The following is a 12,610-nucleotide window of genomic DNA, read 5'->3' on the forward strand; positions in this document are numbered from 1 at the left end:
CAGGAAAAATTCTCTAGTGATAAATGGAATATAACCTCTGAAAGATACTCCAGAAGATGGAGCTTATTTGGGAGATGTATGTGACTTATGATATCTGTGGCCCTGTATCAGTGAGAATCTTGTCTTTGGAGGTAGAAGGGATGACCACTTGTCTAGGATGCTAGAAAAAGGATTCAGCCTAGGCTGGGTTGTCCCATTTGACTTCTAGGACCTTATTTAGTCCTGGGTGGAAGAGAATTTTGAACAAAGGAAAAACATTGCCTTTGTCCTCACCATTTTCATTTCCACAGCTCCTTTCCTGTCAGTCAATTCATCCTTGGAGTTCTACAAATGTGTAACTAAGGAGGTATTTCATCTTTTATTCTACATCTCTGCCACCTTACAATGAGTGTGAAAAAATCAGAAATAAAGAATTCTCCTTTTTTTAAGAAGCTGTGAAACACACTGTATGACAATGTTAAAGTAAAAGAAGAAAAGTTTATTATTAATTAATCAAGAAGTTTTTGATTGTCTGCTGTGAGCCAGGCACGGTTATTGAAACTGGAGATACAGCAGTGAACAAAACAGAAAAATTCTCCACTTTCATGGAGCTTATGTTCCACTGGAGAGATGAAAGATATGCACATAAACAAAGAAACCCCAAATATGTATAATATATAAAATAGATATTATTATATTTATAGAAATATGTAATATGCACATTGTATATTTAGATATATATGTCATGATAAGAATTATAAATAAAAAGCAGGTAAGATGTTAGAGAGTGATGAGGGGTTGGGTTATATGTTGTTTTATTTAGGTTGGTCAGGGAGGATTTTTGGACAGGGTGACATTTGAGCAAAAATCTGAATGCAGTGAGGGAATAAACCATGTGAGTATCTGGGGGAGGAGCTGTCTACTCAAACGGTATGACAAATGCAAATGTCCTCAATTGGGAATGTGATTTTCGTAACTGAGAAATAGCAAGGAGATCACTGTGGCTGACAAAAAATGAGCCAGGGAGAGGAGATGATATCAGACAGGTAACTGAGGGTCAGATAATATGTAGGGCCTTACAGGCAATGGGTCAAGGTGTGGGATTTGAATTTTATTCTGAGTGAGATGTAAAAGCCTTGGATGGTTTTGAGCAGAAGAGTGACGTCATATGAATTGGGTTTTAAATAATCAACTGTTGTGTGGAAATTAGACTGTGAGTGAACAAGGATTGAAGCCCAGTGACCAATGAAAAAGTCTAATGAAATATCAGTAATCCAAATGAGAGATTATGTGACTTGGAGGAAGGTGGTGAGAAGTGATTAGATATGAGATAACTTTTGAACTACAGCTGACAGGATTTGATAATGGATGGATGGAGTGCATGAGATAAATAATAAGGCCACTGATATTGTCAAGGCTTTGTCCAGAGCACTGCAGAAACAGAGCTGTAGTTAAACTGAGGAGACAGAGACCTTCTCAAGTTTCTGTTTTGTTTGCTTTGTATCAAGAATTTGGTTTTTCCCTTTTGTAGTTTGAGATTCCTGTTAGACATCCTATTATTGGGTCAGTAGCTGTGTATCAAGTCTGGAGTTCTTGGAATACATTGAGACTGGAGTTTTAAATTTGAGATGGCTTTAGTTGAGAGGGAAATAACAGCAAATCATGAAGGAGAACTAAAGGAAGCTGCATATTGCTTTGAGAGTTGTTTCCTGTTAAGATTTACCCCAGTCTGGGGGATTGTTTAGCCAGGGCAGTTTTTCAGCTGAAAACACTGCCCTCTAAGATACTTGAAGTTTCAAACCATGTCTCACCATCTTTACAAAGCGAAGTGCTGGCCTTATGACTGTGCCAGAGTAGATATCGGTTCACTTTAAAAAAACAAAGTCGCGGGCTTCCCTGGTGGCGCATTGGTTGGGAATCTGCCTGCCAATGCAGGGGACACGGGTTCGAGCCCTGGTCTGGGAAGATCCCGCATGCCGCAGAGCGGCTGGGCCCGTGAGCCACGACTATTGAGCCTGCGCGTCTGGAACCTGTGCTCCGCAATGGGAGAGGCCGCGACAGTGAGAGGCCCGCGCACTGCGATGAAGAGTGGCCCCTGCTTGCCGGAACTGGAGAAAGCCCTCGCACAGAAACGAAGACCCAACACACCCAAAAATAAATAAATAAATTAAAAAAAAAAAAAAAAAAAACAAAGTCGCTAGTATTAGGTAAGTGTTCAGCACATACTATACATAGATTATTGTGATCACTTAATTCATAATCTTGGCTGAATGAGAGGCTGATTGGTATAAAAGGACAATGCATTAATAGTTAAAGTGAAAACATGTGCTTCAAAATTTCAACATAGAATGTAAATTAATTTAATTTTTTAAAATTTTCTGAACAACACATGCTTTTAGTTTGTTTTTTTAAAATTGTTTAATTTTTCTTTTTACATCTTTATTGGAGTATAATTGCTTTACAATGTGTTAGTTTCTGCTGTATAACAAAGTGAATCAGCTACATGTATACATATATCCCCATATCCCCTCCCTCTTGAGCCTCCTTCCCACCCTCCCTATATCACCCCTCTTAGGTGGTCACAAAGCACCAAGCTCATCTCTCTGTGCTATGAAACTGCTTCTCACTAGCTATCTATTTTACATTTGGTAGTGTATACATGCCTATGCTACTCTCTCACTTCTTCCCAGCTTCCCTTTTCCTGACCATGTCCTCAAGTCCATTTTCTACATCTTTGTCATTATTCCTGTCCTGCCACTAGGTTCATCAGAACCATTTTGTTTTTTTTTTTTAGATTCCATATATATGTGTTAGCATACAGTATTTGTTTTTCTCTTTCTGACTTACTTCACTCTGTATGAGAGACTCTAGGTCCATCTACCTCACTACAAATAACTCAATTTCATTTCCTTTTATGGCCGAGTAATATTCCATTGTATATATGTGCCACATCTTCTTTATCCATTCATCTGTTGATGGATGCTTAGGTTGCTTCCAAGTCTGGCTATTGTAAATAGTGCTGCAATGAATATTATGGTGCATGTCTCTTTTTGAATTATGGTTTTCTCAGGGTATATGCCCAGTAGTGGGATTGCTGGGCCGTATGGTAGTTCCATTTTTAGTTAAGGAACATCCATACTGTTCTCCATAGTGGCTGTATCAATTTACATTCCCACCAACAGTGCAGGAGGGTTCCCTTTTCACTACATCCTCTCCAGCATTTAATGTTTGTAGATTTTTTGATGATGGCCATTCTGACTGGTGTGAGGTGATACCTCATTGTGGTTTTGATTTGCATTTCTTTAATGATTAGTGATGTTGAGCATCCTTTCATGTGTTTGTTGGCAATCTGTATATCTTCTTTGGAGAAATGTCTATTTAGGTCTTCTGCCCATTTTTAGACTGGATTGTTTGTTTTTTTGATATTGAGCTGCATGAGCTGTTCGTATATTTTGGAGATTAATCCTTTGTCAGTTGCTTCGTTGGCAAATATTTTCTCCCATTCTGAAGGTTGTCTTTTCATCTTGTTTACGGTTTCCTTTGCTGTGCAAAAGCTTTTAACTTTCATTAGGTCTCATTTGTTTATTTTTGTTTTTATTTTCATTTCTCAAGGAGGTGGGTCAAAAAGGATCTTGCTGTAATTTATGTCATAGAGCGTTCTGCTATGTTTTCCTCTAAGAGTTTTACAGTGTCTGGCCTTACATTTAGGTCTTTAATCCATTTTGAGTTTATTTTTGTGTATGGTGTTAGGAAGTGTTCTAATTTCATTCTTTTATACGTAGCTGTCTAGTTTTCCCAATCTCAAGAAACAAGAAAAATCTCAAATAAACAACCTAACCTTACACTTAAAGCAATTAGAGAAAGAAGAACAAAAAACCCCAAGTTAGCAGAAGGAAAGAAATCATAAAGATCAGATCAGAAATAAATGAAAAAGAAATGAAGGAAAAAATAGCAAAGATCAATAAAACTAAAAGCTGGTTCTTTGTGAAGATAAACAAAATTGATAAACCATTAGCCAGACTCAACAAGAAAAGAAGAGAGAAGACTCAAATCAATAGAATTAGAAATGAAAAAGAAGTAACAAATAACACTGCAGAAATACAAAAGATCATGAGAGACTACTGTAAGCAACTATATGCCAATAAAATGGACAACCTGGAAGAAATGGACAAATTCTTAGAAAAGTACAACCTTCTCAGACTGAACAAGGAAGAAATAGAAAATATGAACAGACAAATCACAAGCACTGAAATTGAAACTGTGATTAAAAATCTTCCAACAAACAAAAGCCCAGGACCAGATGGCTTCACAGGTGAATTCTATCAAACACTTAAAGAAGAGTTAACACCTACCCTTTTCAAACTCTTCCAAAATATAGCAGAGGGAGGAACACTCCCAAACTCATTCTACAAGGCCACCATCACCCTGATACCAAAACCAGACAAAGACGTCATAAGAAAAGAAAACTACAGGCCAATATCACTGATGAACATAGATGCAAAAATCCTCAACAAAATACTAGCAAACAGAATCCAACAGCACATTAAAAGGATCATACACCATGATCAAGTGGAGTTTATCCCAGGAATGCAAGGATTCTTCAGTATTTGCAAATCAGTCATTGTGTTACACCATATTAACAAATTGAAGGATAAAAACCATATGATAATCTCCATAGATGCAGAAAAATCTTTCAACAAAATTGTTGTTTTTTTTTTTTAAAGAAAGAGAGTTCAAAAGCCATCATAGTAAAAACAAGTTTCAACACACCCTGTTGAAATTGGTGAATAAATAAGCTACTTCAAGAGTTAAATAATGCCAATTTCATACAAATGATATATTCAATAAATATTACTTTTATCTCTTAATTTAAAAAAATCTCTAATGTCCATCTGAAGAACATATTTTTTTTTTTTTTGGCTGTGTTGGGTCTTCGTTTCTGTGCCAAGGCTTTCTCTAGTTGCGGCAAGCGGGGGCCACTCTTCATCGTGGTGCGCGGACCTCTCACTATCGCGGCCTCTCTTGTTGCGGAGCACAGGCTCCAGATGTGCAGGCTCAGTAACTGTGGCTCACGGGCCCAGTTGCTCTGCGGCATGTGGGATCTTCCCAGACCAGGGATCGAACCCGTGTCCCCTGCATTGGCAGGGGGATTCTCAACCACTGAACCACCAGGGAAGCCCTGAAGAACATATTTTTAATCTAATTTTATCCCAAGAAGAAAGTCATTTGTTCTTACAGATTCAGGATTTACTCACATTGTTCCTATCATAATAAATAGTTTAATATAAACCATAAAGCACATTGCTTATAAAAATGGATTAGAGTTTTTGAAAATATCTTTAAACAAATCATTAAAAAGTAATAAATATGAGAATTAAAACATAAAGTCTATCAGAAAATTTCATGTTTTCTCTTCTCCAGTAAAATCAAAATATGATGTGGAGGCTACTCTTTTCTAGCTTTATTTTAATCATCTTCTGATATATTTTTAAAACATGGGAATCCAATAGAGGTGATTGTCTCAGATCTTGAAAATTATAAAAATTAAGAAAACTCCCCTACAATCTTTTACAGTACTCTACACAAGACACATTCATGTTTGTATGTAAATAATAGAAGGTATCAAATATCTACTGTGTTCCAGGTACTGAGCTAGACATTTTCTTATAATTTTCTGACAGTCCCATGATTGAACTCGTGGGGTTTGTCAGGTCCACAGTAGTGCACAGAAACAATGATTGGGTTACATTCACCAGGTTGCAGGGAATTAAAAGATTTATGACTTGCAATAAACTGTGGGAGGAAAGGCATGAATGTTACAAGACTTATGAGGAAAAACAAATCTTTATAAAAGCAATTTTTCTTTCTCTAGCAAACCTATAGCTTAAGTTAGATTTAGAGGATTAATTCTGATATTTTCTTTAGAGGATTTGTTTTTTTCCTTTTTTTTCTGAGCTGGACTCCCCTACAGTGAGGTAGCAGTTTAAATTTAAAAAGATTAAATAACCCAGGAACTTCATCTCAACCTACTTAATTTCCTAGGATTCCTGGCTTGAACACTAGGCTGTTTTATAAACGTACAACAACCTAAGATCGTGGGAGGGTTTGAATCTATTTGTGCAGCAGCTAAGCAATAGAGTGTGAAAAGACCAGGATTTGGACTCGGAATATCCAAAGTTAAGTCTTGGCTTCAACGTAATTTTGTGAGTTTGGTTAAAACTCTTCCTTTTTCCAGATCTCAATTTACCTATTCGTATACGAGGAGTTTGAGGATTATACTCGTCAGGACTTTTTCAGAAGCAAATGTCAGAAATTCAAGTCGAAGTGCATTAAGAAAATAAGAAATTTATTGATGCACATAACTGAAAAGTCCAGAGTTACAACTAGCTCTAGGTATGGCTGGATCTAGGGGCTGGAATTATGTTGTCAGGTTCTGTTTTTCTACATCTTGCTGCCCTACTTTCCTCAAAGAGTTGGCTTTATTTATTCATTTATTTTTGGCTCTAGGTTTTACTCTTTTCATCTAGCAACTTTTAGAAAAAGAGGGTTTCCTTTCCTAATAATAATTACAATAAAAGGATGGAATCTTTTTAGTCCAACTTGTTTCATATGCTCTGCCTTAAACTAATCACAATTTATGTGTTTAACTAACTTATTTACTAATTATTATTTGAGCTCTACAATGGGATAGGTACTATGGTCCTAGACATCTGTGATACAATGATGAACAAACATAAAAATATGTAAGTATATAAATACCCCACCTCCAGAGTGGGACAGCTAGGCAGTACACTAATACATGAATAAATATATAATTTTCTGCCATGCTTGTCATGTTTTAAGGAAAAATAAAGCAGGACAAGGGACTAGAGAGTGATAGGGCCTATTTTGTATATGGTGATCAGACAAGTCTTTTCTGATACAGTGATATTTGTGATTCTTCTGGGAGAAAAGTGACTCTGGAAGAAAACAATAAATTCAAGAAGCTTGTTTATTCTGTCACGGAATAGCAAGGAGTCTAGAGTGGATGGAGCAGGATGATTTAGGAGGAGAGTGGTAAGGTTTGAGGATAGGAAGGTGGTGTCAGGTTTTATCCTAAGTTAGAAATTCTGGAGGATTGAGAACAGTAGAGAGACAGGAGAATTATCTAACCTATGTCTTCAAAGGATGACTCCTGTTAGCATTTGGAGAATAGACTGTAAGACACAGGACTGGAAGCAAGGGATCATTTGGGAGGTTATTCCACTGGTATTGGTAGGAGATGCTTGTGGCTTAAACTAGAGTAGCAGGTGGAGAGAAATGGTCAGATTAAGGACAAATTTTGAAGGTAGAGTTGACAGGATTCACTGATGGATTTAAAAATCATCCTTCAAGAGAAAGACCAAGAATCATAAGACAGGAAGAATTCATCAGACACTCCAGTCTTCCTCGGCATGTACTGTAAATATACAATTGGATATGCACGTCTAAGGGATTCTTGGCTATTTTTCTGTATATTCTATAATAACATTTGTAATGATATTTACAGCTCTGGCATGAATATGGAATATACTGATGTTCCTTTCCATTGGAAGTGGATGTTAGGGTAGGCCATTTGAACCACACCTATTGAGAGTCATGTAGGATATTTCTCTGAAACAAACCTTCCTGCTGTTACTAAGGGAGAGTAAATACTGGACATAAAAAAAGTCACAGAAGATGTCTAGTGTAAAAAGATGTTTAGTGTAAAATTATCGTAAACTGTAGAGCTTTTACCATACCTTCCTGTTAATTCTCAGAAAAAAAAAAAAAAGTTGTTTTAATCTTTGTAGATAGCGAAGCACCTACCCAGATTCCTTAATCTGAAATTTGAATCTTTGCATATGCATCATCTCCATTACACTTTCTCTTCGCTTCAAGTACACTGGGTCACTTCCCATAACTTACACATTTTGTTCACTGCACTGCTCGATCCCTACACCTCTGCACACTCTGCTCTCTACTGGGGATGCTTTTCTTTCTTTTGCCCACCTGGTAGATTCTTGACCATTCCTCAATGTTTCCCTCTCTATCAGCTTTCTCAGACTAAGTCTCCTCCAGCCTCTGGGCTCCACTTAGTACTTTAAAATCAATAGTTTCACCTCTATTATAACACGGTCATGATATGTACATCCGTTGGCTTCTCAAGGATACATATCTCAAATTGACATTGCTGAATCACAGTGAAAGATCAACTTTTACTAGGCATTTTAAAATTGGCTCTCTATAGCAGTTTATCAATTTACACTTATAAATGAGGGTGAGCACTCCTTTCTTCATATCTAAGCCAACCCTTGGTATATTTTGATTTTAAGATTTTTACCAATCTGAAGAATACGAAATTAATCATTTTTCCTGATTATTAGTGGTCATTCAAGGTTCTTAACCACAAACCTGATTTGTATCCTATTTGATTTATTTTTATGTTTCTTTTTATCCATTATTTCTGTTTTTGTGGCCTGGGCTATACACTGCACAGCCTATAGGGGGCATCATTCATGTAGACTACTGTGAGAATGGTGTCAGTTTGGGTTTTTGCAAAAAAATGGCCCTGAGGCAAAGACTATGTTTTACTCATCTTTCTACAGCAATTCTGTTTGGTTCAAGATTTGGCACAGAGTAAACACTAAATAAATGTTGCATTGAATAGAGGATAGTTTCACTGAACATTTCAGCAAAATTGCTTTGTTTCTAACATCTTATGAAGAAGTAAAATATGTAGTAATCTGGCTGCATCTAGACATTATTTTTATTGTATTTATATTTTCTGTTTTATCCTTTTTTTTTTTTTAAGAAGGCACATTATCAGAAAATGTGCATGTCTGTATGATACATTATGATAACTTGGCTTCTCAATTCTGTAACATGGGACTCTCAATGCTGAGTCTATATATTATTCTGGAAGACAGACAATGAGGTAGGTTAACATACAAAATCAGAGAAAGACTCTACCCAATCAACTGTGCACTTGAAATTGTCAAGATAAAGGCTTCAATTTCCCCAAAAGAATTATGCCTGAGAACCACAATCCTTTACATTTGTTCAATATTTTTGGTTTACAAAGGACATTCACGTATATCATGTCATTTGACTTCCACTAAAATCCAATGGGTTAAGTTGGACACATATTATTACTGAAGCTAAGAGATATTAGCAACTTGGTCAAGGTGTTGTAGCTAATGAAGCAGGCAAAATCTGATTTTCATGGGCAGCAATGTGCCCATCTGTGATACTACACATCCCAACTTCACTCATTGCTAGATGCGACCACAGAAACACCATTTCATCCAGTGAGACATAAAAGTGGAAATTGGCTGAGAATTTCTTTGTTTTATAATGTATTTCTTTATTGTCTTTTCTAATACACTATTTGCTGCAAACCAAATAATATGTATGTAATATATGTAAGTTTTGAAGAATAATAATTATATAATGAACGCCTGGGAACCCACTCACTACCTAACCCAAGGAGTAGAACATAACCAACAACACTTATATGCCTGTAAGTTCTTCACCTATCCAACCACTGTTTTCTTCCAGAAGTAACATTGTATTGAATTCTGTGTTTATCATTTCTGTTTTTCCATAGTTTTGTCTCTTATGTATAATGCCTTAACAATATATTTTTTAGTTTTGCTAGTTTTGAGTTTTATAAAAATGATATTATGCTCAGTGTGTTCCTCTGGGACTTTCTTTTTTTCACTCAAAATTATTTCTTAAAAACATCCATTTTATGTACAACTATATTCTATCTATTTTTACTGCCATAAGATATTCCATTGTGTGAATATACCACAAATTATTTACCATTCCCCTACCAATGGACATTTGAAAGGATTCCAATTTTCTCGCTATTACAATTACTACAGTTGTTATTCTTATATATGTATCCTTGTATATATGTAAGTGTTTCTCCAGTAGTGAATTTTTATATGAATTTGGGTGTTTAAATTTACAGTATAATGCAATATTTCAAAATTTGTTGGACCAATTGAGAGAGACCTACCACCATTGATCCACATTCCCTTCAACACTTGTATTATTAGACTTTTTAAATGTTGTCAATCTAGAGAATATGATTGGGTCTAAATTTGCATTTTTATTAATTTTATTAATAATCTTTTATTATTAAGGTTATTAATAAGGTTGAGCATATTTTCATACTTTTAATGACTTTGATTCATTTATCTTTTGTGAAATGACTTTGCATGACTTTTGCTTATCTTTCTATTGAGTTGTGTTTTTTAATTGATTTATTGGGGTTTCTTTCAGATTCTGGATATTAAATCTTTGTTTATTATATACTATGTGGTGGTTATCTCCTCCCCATTATAGATTGTCTTTTTATGTTCCTATTATGTCTTTGATGAACAGAAGTTCTTCAGTTTAATGTAGTTGTATATATCCTTTTTTAAAAATATGGTTTGCTTTTTGTGTCTTATTTAATAATCAAAAAAAAAATCCTGTAATTCATGGTAAAGAATTCATTCTATTTTTTTATTCTGACATTTTTTAAGTTTTTGTTTTCATATTCAAGTTTTTAACCCATATGGAATTGACTTTTGTATATGATAGGAGTTAGAGATTATTTTTCCCCCACATGGATACCCAATTTCCACACAACGTATATTGAAGCATCCCTCATATCTCCACTGATCTGCAATACTGTCATGTCTTGTATCACGGTTTTACATCTGCAATACTGTCATGTCTTGTATCACGGTTTTACATATGCTCGAGCTATTTTGAACTGTTCATCCCACTGTTCCCATCTCACTGTTAAGTTAGTTTTTCCTTCCACTGGGGATTTCTGAGAAAGTTTTGATTTTCTGATATACGTGCTATTACTTTCTACCTTTCTCTTTCTTCCTCTTTTTCTTCTTCATCTTTGTATGTTGAATAAGGTAATGAGGGTGAAGGAAGAGTAGCAGTCTTGAAGCCATAACGTAGCTATGAGAATGGAAGCCACATACTAAGAATGATAAAGTATGAAGATAGAATATACCTGGTTATTTGGCTGTATTACAGATTCTTCATGCCATATTTGGATTACCTACCTCTGGATGACTTGTTATATGAAACAAACAAAACTCTATTTGGTTAATTCTCTGTAGTTTTATGTGAAATTCAGGAGGTGCGTTATTTACGTTTCTCTTCAAATAAGAATCTGCCATAGTGGGGACAGTTTGCCAATGGCTTTCAGCTGCACTGCTTCCGGCTGAAGCCACACTTTTGCTGGACAGGTCCCAGATAATGACTAAGTGCAGCAGGGGTGCTAGAGCCTGTCCATTTCTGCCCAGTGCAGGACTCTTCTATGGACATCCTTTAAACCACAGCTCCCCATGGACTGGCCCCAAGACTTTCTCAGAGCTGCACATAAGGTTGAGGCTTTTCCTGCAGAATTATCCTCCCTTCCCTCTCTCCTTTCACAAGTGTTAGACCAGGCTGTGTTGACTAACTATGGCCCATGGACCAAATTTGGACCACATCCTTTTTTTTTTTTTTTTTTTGTATGCTCTGTAAGCAAAGAATAGTTTTTGCATTTTAGACAGTTGTAAAACAACCAAAAAGCAAAAGCAAAGAAGAATATGTAACAGAGACTATATGTATCCCATAAAGTCTAAAATATTTACTATCTGGCCCTTTACAGAAAATTTGCCAACCCCTGTAAAGGCTTTCCTGTCTATTCCTGCTTTCCTTACCCTTGCTCTTCAGGAATTGAAGGAATTAGCAGGAATTAGCATTCCACCTCTTGCAATTCTAACCCTGTCTTGACATTCTGCTTCCCAGAATACTTGAACTGAGACATTTGGTCTCTGCTACTACATTAAATTATTAAAATGTAATCATTAAAAAGTAGATTAGTAAAGGGCAGAATCAGGACCAAAATCCAGGGCAGGCCTATGACTCTAATACACCAGACTTCTTTGAGGATACTTTTGAGAACACTAGAATGAAAAATTTGGGAGATAATAAAATATTCAATAATGGGTAAAATAGATTTGGTTTCTACTTTTATCGACTTTTTAACCTAGTGATTATAGGTATCAACTTAAATGTCCAAAGATTGGGACATACTTTCAACTTGGTAAGTCATATGAAACTAATGTTTGACTTCTCTCTTCTTTTGAAAACACTTTCTCCACTCTAGATTTCCATACTCCTGCCTTTTCCCACTGTCTACTGGTCATCTCTACTTGGATGTGCAATAAGCATCTTAAACTTAACATGTCCAAAATAAAACCTCTGATTTTCTCTTCATACCTACTCTCCTGTAGTCTTCCCTCTCTGGTTTTTGGCAGCTCCATCCTATCAATTGCTTGGGCCAAAAATCTTGGAGTCATCTTTGACTCTTATTTTAACATGACATCTCACATCCAGTCAATCAGCAAAACTGGCCGGCTCTACTTTAGAATGTTATCCAGATTATAACCACTTCTTACGGCCCACTGCTATCACCAAGCCACCTCTTGCCAGAATTATTGGTAATATCCTTCTATCTGAACTCACTGCTTTTCTCCTTGCCCTCCTATAGTCTATTCTCAACGCAACAGAAAAAAATACATCTTAATTTAGATCTTGTGCCTTCTCTGCTCAAAACCTAACACTGTTT

This window comes from Balaenoptera ricei, chromosome 4 (assembly GCF_028023285.1).
Source record: "Balaenoptera ricei isolate mBalRic1 chromosome 4, mBalRic1.hap2, whole genome shotgun sequence".
Classification (NCBI taxonomy): domain Eukaryota; kingdom Metazoa; phylum Chordata; class Mammalia; order Artiodactyla; family Balaenopteridae; genus Balaenoptera; species Balaenoptera ricei.